Source organism: Synchiropus splendidus, chromosome 1 (assembly GCF_027744825.2).
Source record: "Synchiropus splendidus isolate RoL2022-P1 chromosome 1, RoL_Sspl_1.0, whole genome shotgun sequence".
Taxonomy (NCBI): domain Eukaryota; kingdom Metazoa; phylum Chordata; class Actinopteri; order Syngnathiformes; family Callionymidae; genus Synchiropus; species Synchiropus splendidus.
The window spans coordinates 904,477-917,380 of NC_071334.1; the positions used below are offsets into that span (position 1 = coordinate 904,477).

The window sequence follows — 12,904 nt, forward strand, 5'->3', positions numbered from 1 at the left end:
CACTTTGTAGAATCAGATTCCTGTCTTGGAATCGGTTCATCCGAACAATAAGGAGGTTCGTCATGTTTCGGCTTGGCACGCAACGCGCGGTGAGCCCGGTCTGAAAGCGGCTCCGTCTCCAGCCCAAGCAACTCCTGTAGTAGACTGGCGATGAAATCAGTCGGGCGAGGTCCTTCTGTCCCTTCAGGCAATCCAAGGAGTCTGATATTGTTCCACCTGGAGCGCGCCTCCAAGTCCTCACATGTCTTTTTCAGTGATTCGACGTTGTCTGCCAATGAAGTCACCTTAGCCTGTCGCTCCGCCAGCTTGTTATCACGCTCATTAGCACACCTCTCCAGTTCGTCGACAGTGCTCTTTTGTGTCATGAGCTTCTCCTCAAAAGATTTCACCGCTGACTTGACTTCTCTTTTAACAGTGATGGTTTCAAATTTGGAAATGATTTCGGACCGCATATCTTCCATCGTGGTTTTTATGCTTGGTAGCATAGCCGCATTAGCATCCAACTTTTCCGGTGACTCCGGTTCAGGCGATTGACCAGTTTTTTGGCGAGCTGACCGAGACGTTGACATGATGAGTGTTGAAAAACAGAATCCCAACACTGAGGCACAGCCAAAATTCCAGTTCATCCCCGAGGAACCGCCATGAAACACGTCCTACATAGTCGCCCCCCGCATTAACTGTATTTTAACCTTATTTTATATCAATCACTACATTTGACTTGTATTCAACAATTTGGATACTTTAACAAGATTTTGTTTTGTTTGATGAATGGTCCAAAGGAAACTGTTGTGATGGTCACCTTGTTTATTTGTTCATCTTACAGCCTGTTAGTCCTTCTTCTTGTTTATTTCTTTTTCTCTATCGACACCTAGTGGTCATTTTACAAACATCACTGATTGTCACAGATTTCAGATGAAATAATTGGATCTTTCTGTGCAATTTGCACGCAGTTTTCTATCTTGCCTCCGAGGTCTCAGTGGTTCATTTGACGAGACAAACGTCTTTTTCATTGAATCACAACTTTTCTGAGGATTACATTTTATTAACAAAACATGAAAACACACCAACATTATTTATAAATGACTAACCTTATTTTATATACAAAACATGAAAACACACCATTATTAACAAATGGCCGAACAGTTCACCAGACAAAACAGACCTTCATCTACTCACCATTATCTGCAACACATTCACTCTCAGGTCTCTCTGATCACGACATTCATTCATTCATAAAGGTTTCCATGTGGTCACAAACGAACATGAAAGGCTCCCTGGCATCAGTGCCATCTCCATTGTCCTCCAGCAGACGCCTCACAGCCTCCTCCTGCTCCTGCTCTGTCATACCATGGAATGCGGGCACCCTCCCTCCACTGACTCTTGAAGACACCTGGGTTTTCATCTGTCCACTGCACAGCCAGGGAGAGATCCTGCACGGTTGTCGACTGATCCTGCAGCAAGGTCAAATAGCACATATTGCCATCACCCCAAAACACAAGATACTATTGCGAGTACTGGTGTTATTCAAGTGCAGGGAAAACCAAAAGTGGATTGTTCCAGGCCCTTCAGCCGAAGAAGAGGCTCAAGTCCACCATGGAGCAGTTCTTTAGCCTCCTGGGTCCAGAAGGCAAATCGCTGACCAGGCCTTTAGAATAATCCAATTCATTCATTATTTGATCAGGACAAGTCAAATGACTGACTGAAATGTTACCTTACCCTTCGATGGAGAACCTCTCCATTAGCTGCACACACCACCACTTGCGGACAGACACCGTGCCACTCTGAAGGACGCATTCAAATTGGATTCAAATGAAGAAGGTCATGTTTTGCTGACTGACACATGATTTAAACTCACCTCAGAAAAGTGAACTGGACGGTCGGTGCAAATGCAGAGAGCGTACTGTCAAATAAAAACAGCTGTTTACATTGAGAGAATGGATGAAGAAGCTGTTCCTGTGACGGGAGGTTCTGGTCTGGATGGACCGTAGCCTCCTGCCAGAGGGAAGAGGAACAAACCGTCCATGTCCAGGGTGAGAAGGGTCGAAGGCTCTGATCCCACCTGCACGTCTCTGGGTCCTGGAGACATACAGGTCCTGAAGAGGTGGCAGGCTGCAACCATCACCTTCTCAGCAGAACGTACGATGCGCTGCAGTCTGCTCTTGTCCCTGGAGGTGGCGCTGTTGTACCAGACGGTGATGGAGGAGGTGAGGATGGACTGGATGATGGCTGTGTAGAACTCCACCAGCAACTTCGTCTGCAGTCGTAGTTTCCGTAGCTGCCTCAGAAAGAACATTCTCTGCTGGGCCTTCCTGATGAGGGACCTGATGGTTGGTCCTCAGTGATGGTGGTTCCCAGGAAGCAGAAGGAGTCCACAATAGGAATGGGTGAACCAGCCAACATGAGAGGGGACAGAGAAACTGTGACTCTCCTGAAGTCCATGACCATCTCCACTGTCTTCTGGGCGTTGAGCTCCAGGTTGCTGTGACTGCACCAGGACACCAGCCGCTCCACCTCCCTCCTGTAAGCCGACTCATCTCCATCTGAGATGAGCCCCATGATGGTGGTGTCATCCGCAAACTTGATCAGCTTCACGGACTCGTGGCTGGAGGTACAGCAGTTAGTGTACAGGGAGAAGAGCCATGGAGAGAGAACACAGCCCTGAGGAGACCCCATGTTGAGGGTCCGAGTGTCGGAGACAGTCGTCCCCAGCCGCACACGCTGACTTCGGCTGGTCAGGAAGTCTGTAATCCACCTGCAGAGGGAGTCAGGCACGTCCAGCTGGCGGAGCTTGTCTTCAAGCAGAGTTGGAAGAATTGTATTAAAGGCAGAGCTGAAGTCCACAAACAGGATCCTGGCATAGGTTCCTGGGCAGTCCAGATGCTCCAGAACGAAATGAAGGGCCTGGTTCACTGCATGGTCCACAGATCTGTTGGCTCTGTAGGCAAACTGCAATGAGTCCAGGTGAGAAGCAGTGATGGACTTCAGGTGAGAGAGAAGCAGGCGCTCAAAGGACTTCATGAGCACAGACGTCAGTGCCACCGGTCTGTAGTCATTCAGTCCTGTGATCCTGGCCTTCTTGGGAACAGGGATGATAGATTGCCATCTTTGACAATAAGTTCCTTTGCAGGACGACTGGTGTCCAGTACATAGGACAACTAGAATGCAAGAGCACACCATGCCACGAGTGAAGATATTAGGATTTAGCTGATGAAATCTTTTTGCCATGGAAAACAGATGGAGATATCACTTGCCAGTTTATCCTGAAGAGGACCCAACTTCTGCTCCCATGTCTCTCCACATGAAGCGTAGAGATGATCATCCTGCTTGTCAGTCCAATATGGGTGGTCAGGCCAAAACGCTATCAGACGACTAAGAGCTAACAACAAAGCAAACATGAGTGGTTGACAAGGGTTTTGAGGTGAAAATGAAGAAGAAACTTGAAATAAAATTCCTACTCTCCAATCTCCTATATGGCCTGAGGCGCTTTATGTTGAGCATCCGGTGCTTCCCATCACTTTTTCTCACTGTTGCCACGCCTTTTGAAGAGATGCTGGTAACAGTGAAGGGACCCTCATGCTGACTGGACATGGCCGCTGAACGAAGCCCATCTTTGGGGCTTCCTGAGACGAGGACATCATCTCCAACATTGACTGTGCACACTCAAACAGACTTTTTCTTCTGTCTTTCCTGAGCCAGTTCAATGTTTTGAAGGACCTATCATGTGAAAATGGTATTAGTTTCTCATGAACAAGATTCTTTGTATCATGAATTGGACACACCTTCTCATTCAGGAGTCTTATCTTATCAACTGTGGTGTCCATGTCTTCCTCTGGACCTCCAACCTCCCATGAATCTCCATCTCACTTCAGGAAAGCGAGGATGTCGGTGAAACATGAGGAAAAACGGAGTGCACTTCGTGGAGGCCTGAAGACAAAGACATTATTATGATGATATTATTATGATTTATGATCACTTCAGATAAAAAAAACCCTAAAGACAAGATTGCTCGGACCTGTGAAGTTGTGTTAATGCCATACACGACTGCTGGAAGGTGGATGTCCCAGTCGTCGTGTGACTCGTTGTCATATCGTCTCAGAGCCCGCTGGACACTCTGGTTTGTCCTCTCATCCTAAACAGTAAAGGAAAACAACATCTGGACTTAATGGGCCATACTTATCTAACTCATCCATCCATCCATCCATCCATCCATCATCCATCATCCATCCATCCATCCATCCACCCATCCACCCATCCATCATCCATCCATCCATCATCCATCCATCCACCCATCCATCCATCCATCCACCCATCCATCCACCCATCCATCCATCATCCATCCATCCATCCATCCATCCATCCATCCATCCATCCATCCATCCATCCACCCATCCATCTCTTATCCATCCATCCATCCATCCATCCTCCACTGCTTATTGTCGGCTGGCGGGGGCAGGCCAAATGCTCATCTCCCGGGCAACATCCACCAGCTCCGACAAAACCCAAAAGACAGAAATAAAAAATGCAAACAATGAAATCATGATTTGAACCCTTAATCTGAGATCATTGTTTCAAATTGTATATAAGAGGAATGTACAAAACACCTGTCCATTACCCCACCTTGATGGGATGCAACGTTGGTGTCTGTGTACTAATGGGATCATTGAGTTGGCATCGATGGCAGCACCTCAGCTGGTACAAAGAAGAGTAACCTTTACACAGCCTTATTTTCACTGAGATAGTTATTGTATGTGAGTACTGACCCAGTCACACACGTCCTCCTTTAAAGTTGACCAGTAATAACCAGCAACTACCTTGTCTCTGCTGGCTCTCACACCACGATGGTTTCCTGTCGCTGGACCATCGTGGCATTCGTGGAGGACAGAGCTCTTTTGCTCCTCAGTGAACACCACCAAACGAAGATATTGCCCATTAGTTCCAGTGTACAACATCCTGCCATCTTCCAAAAGAATCAGTTTAGTAACATTTAAACAGAAACATAACATGTGACATGCAGACACCTACAGACACAGACACACTGGTGTCTTTGTCCCTACTTTGACAATGTCTTTAATGTTCCTTTTGTTTGCATCTCTGCTGTTGACGTGAACAAGCATCGATCTAGTTTTTAGATGTGAAGTACCAAGTGTAAATTATTCATAAATATGCCAGTTTTTTTTTTTTTTGTAGTATTTTATTTTCCAGTTTTCAATAATGCAAGACAGAACATACATATCCCACCAAATCCCCCGTAACAAAGACAAACAAACAAAAAATAAAAAATAAAAAACAAAAAAAACAAAAGGGTGCACTCCATACACAAAAGAAAATATATATATGATCCTTTCAGGCGTTCATACATTATATTACAGAGAGAACATTACAGTCCAGAGGTGTCTAGAGTCATCCGTGCGATGTGATATACATTAAAAATGGCTGCCAAATCCGTTTAAACTTTTCAGTTCTACCTGCTAAAGCATAGCGAATATTCTCCATGTAAAGGGTATTTGAAAATTCCATCAGCCATATGTCAGAGCGAGGTGGAACGTCTTTATTCCAGTACTGCAGAATAGTCTTTTTTGCCAGAAGCATGCGATATGAAACTGCCACTCTTTGATAATTAGTTAAATCTTCCATTTGTTGTGAGCTACCTCAAATGGCCGTTCCAGGGTTAGGAGATAAATCTCTACACAAAACCTCAGAGCAAATCTGAAATATTTCTTCCCAGTACTGAGTGAGTTTAGGGCAGAAAAATAACATATGACCTAAAGTTCCCTCAGACTGTTTGCATTTGATACATCACGGAGATGTGGAGCTTCACTCTAGAGTCATGAAGCCTGTGTACTACCTTATATTGGATCAACTGGTGCCTTGAGTTTACTGAACAAGAGTGGATGTTGCCTAGGCATTTAGACCAACCTTCTGCTGTTATTTCTCTTCCTATTTCACCTTCCCATAAGGCCCTGTGGTGTTCAGGACTCGGTGTCATAGAAGAGTCACATACGTTTACAAACAAAGATGCCAGGTGCTTTGGAGAAGGTTTGGTTATTATAATGGATTCAAGTAGACTTCAAAATGTGAAATATTATTTTTAACAAAACTCCTGATTTGTAAGTATCGAAAAAAATCTGATGTATGAAGTGGATACTTTTGCTGTAATTGGGCAAATGATGCAAAAACATGATCGATATACAGATCATTAATGGTGACTAGTCCTTTTCTTTTCCACACCAAAAAACCAGCATCTAGTTTTGAGGGAGGGAATAAATGATGATGACAAATTGGGGCCAAACTAGAAGTTTCAGGCAGCCGAGAGTTGTTTTTAATTTGTTTCCATAGCTTTAAAGAGTTTTTAACAATAAAGCCAAGCTCTTTCTGGGCTTTGGTCTTCCCTCCTTTCATATGTAGCAAGGCTGGGAGGGAAGTATCTATTCGATTTTGCTCAATAGCAACCCAAGGTGGAGTGATGTCCTTGACATCACCAGGAAATGCATTATTCCAATAAATAAGAGCGTGAGCGTTTGCTGCCCAGTAGTAGTGTTGGAATACAGGAAGAGCCAGGCCGCCGAGTTTTTTACATTTACAAATATGTTTCTCACCTATTCCATGACTTTTGTAACCCCAAACAAAAGCCAATATAATCGAATCCAAAGTTTGGAAGAATGTTTTGGGAACGAAAATTGGCACATTTTGAAATCCATAAAGGAACCGAGGCAATGTGACCATTTTTAGAGCATTGACTCTGCCGATCATTGACATTGGGAGTGTTTGCCAGTATTCTATATTATTTCGCAGTTGGTTGACTACTTTTACACAGTTGAAATCATACAAACAATCTGACTGTTTACTCACAGTAATTCCCAGATACTTTATTTGGTCAGTTATCTTGACTGGTAGCACCATTGCCCAGAGGCATTAATTCACATTTCTGCCAGTTCACTGTGTATCCAGACATATTTCCAACTCTTTCAATGAGATCTAGCAGCGCTGGGATAGATTCTTCAATTTGTGCTAGAAACAATATAATGTCATCAGCGTACAAAGCTATGTGGTGATCCATTTTCCCAGATGTATCGGGGTAATATACCGGCTGTGTCTAATACTAATTGCCAATGGTTCAATGCACAAAGCGAATAATAGAGGGCTCAATGGGCATCCCTGGCGAACTCCACGCTGAAGACTAAATGACATAGATCGGTCCCAGTTGGTTAGAATTGCTGCAGTCGGGGACAAATATAGCATCTCAACCCAAGAAGCAAAACTCTCGCCTAAGCCAAATTTTTTAATGGTTGATCGAAAGCTTTGTGTGCATCAAGTGCAAGGATGGCAGACTTTGAATCTTTGCTCCATTTATGATTAACAATATTTAATAGTCTGCGTACATTAAAAAATGAAAATCTCCTGGGAATCAAACCTGTCTGGTCAAGGTGTATTATAGTGGATATGTGTTCATTTAACCTAGGAGCTAAAATCTTCCTAAATATTTTGAGATCACAATTTAAAAGCGAAATTGGTCGATATGATGAAGGATCAGTTTCAACTTTGTCTTTTTTTAGCAGCAAGGATATATTGGCATCATATAAAGGACGTGGTAATCTTTTGTTTTTCATTGATTCTTGAAACATTCTGAGCAACAAGGGAGCCACCTCCTCCGCATATGCTTTCTAAAACTCAACACAATACCCATCCGGCCCACTTGACTTGCCATTTGGAAATTCTTTTATTGCGTTCAGGACCTCCTGTAATGATATTTCAGCAGTGAGTTTCTCCCGTGCCTCATCTTGTAATTGTGGAAGAGGAATTGAACTTATTTCTGTTTCAGTGACTATGTTTTGGAAGGTGTATAGATCTGAGTAGAATCTCTTCAAACAATGATTGATCTCCTGATGGTCAGTGATGATGGTGCCCTCAGGTGATGAAAGTTGAAGTATTGCTCTACTGGCTTGCCTTCCTCTCAACTGCCGAGCAAGTAAAGATGTGGGTTTGTCCCCCAATTCAAAGTGTTTATGTTTGATTTTTAAAAGCATCGTGTTCACCTGATCAGTAAGAATAGTGTTATGTTCATGCCTTAGCTTGACAATAGTTTTGAGTGTTGCTGTAGATGGATTTTCTCTATATTGTATCTCAGCTTTTGTCATTTCTTGATCAATTTCAACTAACCTGGCTCTTCTTTGCTTTGTTTTCATGGCTTCATCAGATATCACAGTCCCTCCAATAACCACTTGAAAAGCTTCCCACAATGTTGAATCAGAAACATCCCCCTTGTCGTTCAGCTTAATAGAATCATTGATCTGCTTTGCACAGATGTCTAAAAACTCTTCATTCTTGAGTAGATTAGGGTTCAAACGCCAATTGTATTGTGCTTTCTTCAAACCAAAATCGACGCTTATCATAACTGGGCTATGATCTGAAATGAGTATGTTATAATATTTCGATGAGGAGACAGCAGATGCTAATTTAGAGTCAATCAAAAAATAATCGATCCGTGTGAAGGTTTTGGAAAAAAAAGAATCATCTCTCTGAGTGGGATGTTGAATCCTCCAGATATCAATCAGATTCATGGACTTCTTTAAATGATTTAAAACGATTGTGGAGTCAAGTGGGCTTTTTGAATGTGTGGAGGACCTGTCCAGTGTTGTATCCAAGACACAATTGAAATCAGCCCCTGAAATCAAAGTTGTTTTTGATATGTCAGGAATACGTTTGAAAATGCTCCGAAAAAAAACCAGGGTTATCGAAATTGGGAGCATAGATATTCAATAGTGTCACATGACACACGTCAAAATGGTGCCTGTCACGATTACAAAGCGACCATTTGGGTCTGTTTGGGTCGATATATGATTGAAGGGAACATTCCTTCCGATTAATATTGCCACACCGCGTGCTTTCGCAGAGCATGTTGATTGATACGTTTGCCTTACCCATCCACATCTCAGTTTCAAAACTGCTGTCTGCTTAATATGTGTCTCTTGTAGAAATATTATATCAGTGTGCAGACTGTGGAGATGAGCGAACACCTTGGCCCTTTTAACAGGGTTATTTAGAGCCTTCACATTCCAAGAACATATATTCATGTTTTTACCAATGACATTACTAGAACCACCCCTGTTGTCAATTATTCAACTTATTGGATCTCACTGCACAAGAATTCAATGGAGTGCAACAAAAAAAGAACACAAGTGAAACTCAACTGTACCCCAAATCCCCTGGTCCCCTGCCCCCTAGAGAACTGAGACAGGTGAAACCCCCATCAGGATGGACATGCTGGGTCATGGACCCTAACATGGCTCTGGTGAACGATCCGAAAAAGAGCTGCACATGAGACAAAGGCCCAACACCACACTGACATTTCCATCAAAATTTAAAATACCTGAAGAAAAAAACTAAAAGATTAAATCACCTTATAATGAGTACTAGCATCGGCTAAAAACCTTACTGCCTTAAACAATGTTAAAAATAAATGTTACTTCTTTTTGTCGTTCCTATCAACATTCATGTATACACACACGCACCCTCACACACACCGATACACACACAACACCAAGTTTGCTCATGACGGTAAACTTAAACAACAAACAAAAAAGTGCAAAAGTTGTGCAAAGAAAAGGTGGAGAAAAGACACGCTACCACGTCGTTTCAGTTTAGTCCGTTGCAGCACCAGCAGTATGGAAGTGTTGATCAACATAAATCTCTGCATCGCGAGGCAAGTTGAATACTTTGGTCTCACCGCCGTGCGTCAAGATGAGGCGAGCAGGGAATAAAGATCCGTTTGGCACAGCAGCCTGGCGCAGCTTCTGCCTCACGTTGTCAAACTCCTTCCGATCCTTCATCACATCAGCGGCGAAATCTTCTTCATCTTCTTCCCCTCGTGGTCAAGCGCTCCTCTGGTCCGGACAACCTGGATCATCCTCTCCTTTACTGAGTCGTGGTGGATTTTGGCGATCATCATTCGTGGTCTGTTAGACGGCGCTCCAACACGGTGTGCACGGTCCACTTTAATTCCGTCGGGAAAGTGCTCCGCTCCACCGCAGTAGTTTCGGGAGGAAATCCGCAACAAACGAAGGAGGCGCGCCTTTCTCAATCTTCTCTGGGAGACCAATTATCTTGATGTTTTGCCGCCGTGAACGTCCCTCCAAGTCACACAGTTTGGCACTTAGAATCCTGTTCTGTTGGGTCAACTGTTCACAGCACTTCTCCAACTCCGTGACGCGCCCGTCATGCTCCTCTCGTGTCGCTTCCAGGCTTACAATGCGAGACGTGTTCGCTGCTCAGGCAGTTTTCATACCTTCGAGAGAGGCCTCCAGGTCATCGAGCCTTCCGTCCATGGAGTGTTCCATGCGCTTGATAGGCTCCAGTACGAGCGAAGGAGGGCCTGAAGCCTCAGGTGTTCCCTCGTGACTCCACGAGCTAGGCGAGCTAACGCTAGTTAGCTCGGTCGGTTGACCCTCGTCTTCGCTTTCAGAGCGAGTTGCTGCAACCTTCTGTGACTTGTTCTTGCTTTTTGTCATATTGTCAGCCTCTTCAAAGCGTTTTCTGTCGTCGAGGTGATGATGGAAATAGTTTTCAACAGTTTATATAAGTCAGCGTGGAGGAGCCACAAAAAATACGACCTACTCCATCAGGTGCTCACCAGCGCCCCCGCCTGTTTTTTTTGTATTAAATACAGTTATTAACTGGAATTAACACGTCATTAATATAAGAATAATATGCCTCAATTTATTTTTGCAATGTATGTTATAGAACATAGAAGGTCATTAGAAATACGATTACTGACTAAAATGACGGCCAATGTTGCTGTTTCCTGTCAAGTGAGTTGATTTTTCATACCTTTCAATATAAAGCTGCGAGCAGCAAATCTTGTTTGTCAATCTTTGACCAGCTGGAGTCAAAGACGCCGGTCAAGAGAAACTCCCTGAAAGGCTTGAGGTCCTCAACATTCTTCATCTTTGGCGGCAGATGTGGAGCACAACCTGCTTCTCTCCATGATTCCATGAAGTCCACGTGGGTGCAGTGACGTAGGCAAGTGATGCTAACTCATCAGTTAGCATCACTTCATAAATTATGCGCATGCGGACAGGAAATGACGTCATAAAACGGAGCCCTGGAAGCAAAACGGGATGAAGAAGCAAAGAGGGCAGTGACAGCAGTGACAGGCAGGGTTGCCAGGTTGGGTGGTCTTCCGCTCAGGCCCGCCTCTGTAGAACACGCACGGCTGGACGCTCTGCGGATTCATTACATTTGGGCTGGTTTTCACAACCTCCAGCAGCTGTTTCGTGATTGGTTCATCAGCTGCCAGCCTTCAACGTTATTGGTCAGCGACGGTTTACAGTGAACCAATCAGAGCAGCGACTTTAACCATTCTACATGACCGAGGTCAGTTAGCGTGAAAGCTTTTTTTTTTTTTTCCACAAAAATAAAATAAAATGAACATAAACATAGAAAGCCGTAAATTCATATACCGTAATTTCCGGACTATAAGCCGCTACTTTTTTCTCGCGGTCTGAACCCTGCGGCTTATAAAACGATGCGGCTAATATATTGATTTTTACAGAGATATTCCAATCAATCGGCCACCGATTATGAAAGGCTGAACTGGTTGTGATCTGTGAATGCCCACCACTGCCTGTCATTGCCGGTCACAAAATCCCGTCACATGTGACAGCAGCCGCTCTGATGAGGCACCGCTGGCGGTTTGTGATGCGTCCGCTCCTCCCTTCCAACTCGCCACTCGCTTGGCAACGCCGTGTCTAATGCGGAAGCTTTTTTCAGTCTGTCGTGTCAAGTTTGCATCCTGCAGCACATGCACGTTAAAAGGCGTCAACGCCACGAATTCAATACGATATTTCAAACACCAGCACTTGACGGAGCACAGAGAGTTTTCTGGTGCTCATGAAAGTGAAACTGCAGGAACCAGCGGTCACTCGCGACACTCGCCGGTCTGAGCGTGACGTTCAGAACGCGAAGCATATTGCCCGAGAAATAATCATTAATTTCACTGCGCCAGATGAGCAGCCTTTCTCAGGTGTCGTTTTAAGACGGAATCAACCGCGGCCGAATCCGCTGCAGTCTTGTGTGTGTCAGATGCAGCGTTCGCGGTCCAGCACCTGAATCTGAAACTTTTGCCACCGTCCAGAGTGAGAACTTTCATGAAAGAGGTTGAAGACAGCTGCTTCAGCTGAGTGCTCTTCCTGTCTCTCGGAGCATCCCGAGTGTTTACAGTCTAATGAGCACGCTCTGTGCTGGCAAAAATATTGAGCTTCGTCACATCAAACCGATGACATTACGGGCGTTTTATTTACCTTTAAAGCGCTCAAATTGCGCTGTTTTCGCCCGCGTGTCCGCAGCTCTGCTAACAGAGACGATCTACTGGAGGGTGAAAACAGCGCTTTCTGAACACTTTAAATGTAAATAAGATGTGAGGAGTTCATGACTGGAGTTCAGAACATTGGCAAGATTGTTTCATGAGTCAGTCTCGACACTGGACCCCGTTTTCAAAACTCGTACTAGAGGATCGCTAGAAGTGATCCTCATGCATTTTCTGTGGCGCAGACAGCGACGGCGCACCCGCGGCTTATAGACTGGTGCAGCTTATGTATGAACAAAATCCATTTTCCTTCTTAGATTTGGTGGGTGCGGCTAATATTCCGGTGCGCTCTGTAGTCCGGAAAATACGGTAATATGAAGTATAATACCAGTGAAACGACGGAGACAAAACAAAGCAAAAAATCAAAGAAAGAGTGTCACAAAACACTGGTGTGTTTTCATGAAAAAATATGGAGGGTTTTCACGGCGCGTCATCAAACCCGGCAGCCGCCATGTTGGAGATCCTCACTGCTCAGCACAGAGCGGTAGCGAAGGCCATGCTGCAGCGTTTCCTTGTAAAGTGGTGAATTACGCTGGTGTTTTG

At 44.4% G+C, this 12,904-nt stretch overlaps 1 long non-coding RNA gene across 1 annotated transcript; it reads right to left on the minus strand.

The window, feature by feature from the left end:
- Positions 1-3,180: 3,180 nt before the first annotated feature.
- Positions 3,181-4,100, minus strand: LOC128749894 (uncharacterized). The gene is made up of 4 exons (XR_008412991.1): positions 4,013-4,100; positions 3,780-3,924; positions 3,456-3,714; positions 3,181-3,376 (listed from the first exon to the last, which is right to left on the minus strand). It is a non-coding gene; the product is annotated as an uncharacterized LOC128749894 (long non-coding RNA).
- Positions 4,101-12,904: the final 8,804 nt, after the last annotated feature.